General features: G+C 37.7%; 1 long non-coding RNA gene across 1 annotated transcript; it reads right to left on the reverse strand.

Annotated features, from left to right (window-relative positions):
- Positions 1-1,008: 1,008 nt before the first annotated feature.
- LOC116585587 lies at positions 1,009-4,651 on the reverse strand. Its single transcript, XR_004283708.1, has 3 exons — positions 4,641-4,651; positions 2,907-2,913; positions 1,009-1,064 (listed from the first exon to the last, which is right to left on the reverse strand). It is a non-coding gene; the product is annotated as an uncharacterized LOC116585587 (long non-coding RNA).
- Between the last annotated feature and the right edge of the window lie 519 nt (positions 4,652-5,170).

Consider the following 5,170-nt stretch of genomic DNA (forward strand, 5'->3'; position numbering starts at 1 on the left):
AAAATGAAAAATAAAGAGATGGTTATAAATTCTGTAAAGAACTTCTCCTTTCTGAATGTTGAAGACAACATGAGAATAGGAGGGTATGTGAACCAGATGAACAGAGTGTTGAACAAATACGTCATGATGACTATTCTATGACCTGAAACATTTTTGGGTGCAGCCTTCCTCCCCAGCATTTTTTCTCTTTGTTTAACCACACCCTTAAGTACAGCCTCAGGATACATCCTCCTTGATCTGCCCTGCAGATATGACTATGATACACACCTATTCTTGAGCAGTCTTCCCTTGGGTGGTCCCTCCCTAGCCTCTAGGGCTATAAAAGCAGTGAGATGAGCTTACAGAGCTCTACTTGTATTGCATCTGCCCAAGACATGCTTCTGTCCAGTAGATTCCCTTTCTTGTCAAGCTGGACTTGTCAGCCTTTTTCTTTTGTTTTATGGCTCCTCCAGTCTTTGGAGGTTGTTGTGCCTATACCTCCCTTTCATGGAATTGAGGGAGGTACCTGGGGGTGCTGGTGGGGGTTGTTACTATTTTAGGTAAGATAGACAGGGAACAACTCACTATAGACGTGTAACTTAAAGGTAGCGAGGGAATAAGCCATGTAGAGATCTAGTGAAGAGTGTTGCATAAAGATAGGAATGGCATGTACATGTCTTGACATGTACAAGAATGAGCAAGATGGTCAATATAGCCAGAGTCGATCTGGAAAGGAGAGCCATAGAAGCTGAAGTCACTAAAAGATTGGAGCATTTGACTACAGAGAGCCTTGCAGATATATGCATTTTGGCTTTTACTCTGAATGAGATGCTATTGGTGCATGTGGGGCAGAAGAGCAATTCATACAAATAAAGATTTCTTTTCTTTCTTCTTTATGATGCATATTTAAAAATGAAATGTCACACTAGTGGCTACTCCACAAACTTGTCGAGCCCTGCTCTGGTTTTGTACACCTATCTGCGGAGGCATGGGAGGACAGACCATTAAAATTTCCTTCCACATGGGAATCTCAGTGGATTGAGCATCCAGCCCTTGGTTTCGGCTCAAGTCATGACCTCTGGGTCCTGGGATAGACCTCCATGTCAGGCTCCACACACAGCAGGAAGTCTGCTTAAGATTCTCTCTCTTCCTCTCCCTCCCATACTCTCTCTACCAAATAAATAAAGTAATAAATCTTAAAAAGAAGAGAAAAGGAAAGAAAGGAAAGGAAAGGAAAGAAAAAAGAATTTCCTTTCTTATATTCATAAGCAACGCCAAAAAGTGAGGTTTGGGATACAATTTTCATTATTTCAGATGAGTCACCAATTTCCGGGCAAGGAATCTAAAATGGTGGAATAATTACTGAAGAAAGATCTTACCAGTCCACATAAATGGACAGAAAAGCAGAGACATTTGAATTCTGACATGCCAGTTAATCTCCTTGGAGGGAAAGAATCTAAACCATACTCATAGGATTATAAGCCTGGGGGTTAAAAATCCACCAGATCTGTAGGTATGACAATTGTACTTTCAACTACTTCTCAGAATATGAATATTAATGGTATATAATTAACTAAAACAAATTTAGTTGCAATTTGGCCTGACAGACTGTTGCTATTACCACACCCCCACTGAAACCCCCACACATCTGTGGGTCATCATTATGATCACCCTTTTCCAAGAATATTAAGCAATTTGTCAGAGGACAGACATCTGGAAATAAACTGATGCTAGTTTGAGCATGGTCTTTTGGTTCTATGAACCACACTGTCTCTCTCCAGAAATGATGATTCCAGCCCAATTCCTGTATTCTTTGGAAAAAAAACATCGACAATATGAACTCCAAGTTTCAAGTGAAAAACTAAATTCACTATGGTAAAGAGGACTACTTTTGAAGACACATTTATCTTATGTAGCAATATTTAATTTTAGCACATTGGCAATAAAATAAAAAGAAGACATATACTTACTGTGCTTTTTAGCTTTTTACAAAGAGAGCAATGAAGTTTGAAATCTTTTAAATATGAAATTTAAATACACACAATATATATTTATTGAGTTAATTCCATCATAATCATAGTGCCCAAAGTCAGCCATCATTGAAACTTAGGCATATTTCCCTTCTGTCAAAACGTTTTGTGTCAATTTTCTTTTTGACAATGATGGAAACATCATATTTATAATTTATATGTGTATGCAATTTTACCTTCCTGTTTTACTTAACATGATATGAAAGCATTTGCCTGTTGTTTTACAAACTCATCAAAATATAATTTTACTGTAACATTTCTAAAATATTACATGATCATGAACTTCACCATCTAAAATTCCTTACTAGCTCCCCACTGCCTTCAGTATGAAGTCTCAAATTCCTTAGTGAAGAATATTAGGCTTTTCAGAAGTTCCCTCTGACTCTCCGGGTTTTGTATTTTTCTTTAATTTCCCAAATATACGTTGGCAGCCTGACCAGCTGTTCGAGCTTGACCTTTACCTGCTAAACTTCTTCTCCTTATCATCCAAAGGGATCTGTATTCTCTTTTAAGTTCCAGTTTTTTCTAATCTTTGTTTTACAAAATCCATGACCAGGTTAATTCAGCAGTCTGTTTCATGATCCCACTAAAAATCTTTTTTTTTTTCTTTTTCTGCTATTCGGACATCAGGGTCCTCTTAGGTTTATGGCCAACTGGTTATAGATATTCTGCATCAAAAATAGGAAAGAGCCTCTTGCTTAATCAGTTATGTAGTTATTTATCTACCCATACATGGAGGGCCGGGTATTTACATATTTACCAATAGCATCACCTAACATTTGAATACTGCTAATTAACTTATAAGTATCTTCCCATGACCATCAAATCTCCACTTGTAGCATTAAGAAGATGTGTATGAAAAAGAGTTTGAAGAACTCTGTGAAGAATGATTTGCACATGAATTCTATGTATGTTGGTATATTTTCATTGCAGTAGTCTTAAGTTAACACTGAAAAAATAATAAAATTTTGAAAATTTACAATGAAGAAATTACTGTTTGATGTACTTAGAATAAGGTAAAGATAAATATTATTTTTTCTCCTCAAATTGCTTATGGTCTAATGGGGAAAATAGATATATGCATGTAGAACTATACTATAATTTCATTTTAATCTCTTTTAGGCTTCTAAATAAGAACAACTCAGTAAGTATAACTGTATTTCAATTTTTAGATTTTTTAAAGGTCAAAATGCCAAATACTTTTACTTATTATGGAATGTAAACAGCTTTAAATTATCAAAATAAATCTTGCTATGAGGTAGTGAAAGTAAAAGGATGGGGTAAGGCTGCTATTTATAAGAATTATTGGGACCTTTGTTGTAATCCTACCAAATTTATGGAGTTAAATATAGGTGTGAACTAAATTTTTCTGAGGTTTGATTATCTGGGTGACAGAATATGCTAATAATGGAGCTAATTTATAGCCTCCCTTAGTTCTTAATTATAAACATGTGTGATACAACGGTTTCACAGAATAGTTTGGAAATTTAGCTTTATAAACTATCTTTCATAGTCTCTCCATTTTAAAATTACCACGTGGAAACTTCTTCAAGTTTAAGAATTAGTGTGCCTCTACAACTTAGAGTTGGATTCCAGTTGGAACATAGATCTATCCATTGACATGCCATGTCATTATAGCTTTCATGGTGGTTATGCTTCCTGGTAAAAAAGATACGGGAAGAGTTTTTTTTTTAACATGTCCCCAAAGTATACAAAATATCACATTAAAAATTCTTGATCAGATATGTTAACATTTTAGATATCAGAAAACATCTATCCCCAGAACTCAGTGGGAGTTCACTCCCACTTCATTACCTATCCATTACTTCAGTTAATCAGGGAGGCAAGAGCTCTGCAGTGGTAGGAAGGATAGAGTCTCTCATGGTAGGAAGGATGGATGCTAGAGGGAGAGGTCGCAAGGTGATTGGCTTATTGGAGATAGGGGATCAGAGGCACATGAAAAAGTTTATATTCTGTCTCCTAGCCTTCTTTCTGCTGATCGAATAAAGACTCAAATGCCTGGAGAAAATCCCAGCCCTTTTCCTCATCAAAACCAAGAGAGAAGTGGTGGTGGCAGAAAGTAATGGAAAAAACAGTGGAGAAGGAGTAGTATTAAACATGATGAAATCAGGGCACCTGGGTGGCTCAGTTGTTGTGTCTGTCTTCAGCTTGGGTCATGATCCCAGGGTCCTGGGATCAAGCCCCACATTAGGCTTTCTGCTCGGCGGGAAGCCTGCTTCTCCCTCTCCCACTCTCCCGGCTTGTGTTCCCTTTCTCGCTATGCTTCTCTCTGTCAAATAAATAAAATCTTTTAAAAAAAATTATGAAATCAATTTGGAAAGGTATGTTCTGAGAAATCTCACAATAAAAGCATTCCTGATACTCGCTGAAAACTAAATAAATATAAGTATCCCATTTGACCAGACTTTCATGCCTGCTGTTCTCTGTGAAATTTTTAGTCACATGAGCTTCTTTCCTCAAAAAGAGGACATGCAGATTCTACATTTTGAAGTTCTAAGAGTAAGGTAAGATTAATTTGCTATGCACAGACCCAATCAGATCCCTGAACAACTTTTTTTTTTTTTTTTTTAACTGAAAGGAGAGGGAAAGAATCTCAAGCAGACTCCCCACTGAGCCCAGAGCCTGATGCAGGGCTTGATCTCATGAAGCATGAGATTATGACCTGAGCTGAAATCAAGAGTCAGAGGCTCACTTGACTGAGCCAGCCAGGTGCCCCTGAAATTCTTTTTTTCCATTCTTTTATCCTCACATGAGGAAGTACCTGGAACACGTTTCACAGTCTACAGGGTCTGTCAGAAGAGCGTGGTTATGAGCATGGTTTTGGAGGCACAAGAACTGCTTCCCACCAGGAATGTGAACCATCCTAAGCAAACTTTCATAAGCCTCGTCCTCCTCATCTGCACTACTTCATAAAGTCATTGTGAAAATGAAGTGTGATAACATATGGAAAGAGCCAAGGGGAGAACCTAGTATAAGATAAAAGCTTAATGTGTAGATCAATACATTGTCTTTACTAGGACCTTCCCCTTCCCTTCCCCTTTTCAGCACCTCTTCTTCCCTCTTCCTCTTTCTTCGACACCACTACTGGTCCTGCAGTCTCCACAGACTTTGCTGGTGATGAGCCAGGCTGTGGGGTGAGG

Source organism: Mustela erminea, chromosome 3 (genome assembly GCF_009829155.1).
Source record: "Mustela erminea isolate mMusErm1 chromosome 3, mMusErm1.Pri, whole genome shotgun sequence".
Taxonomy (NCBI): Eukaryota; Metazoa; Chordata; class Mammalia; order Carnivora; family Mustelidae; genus Mustela; species Mustela erminea.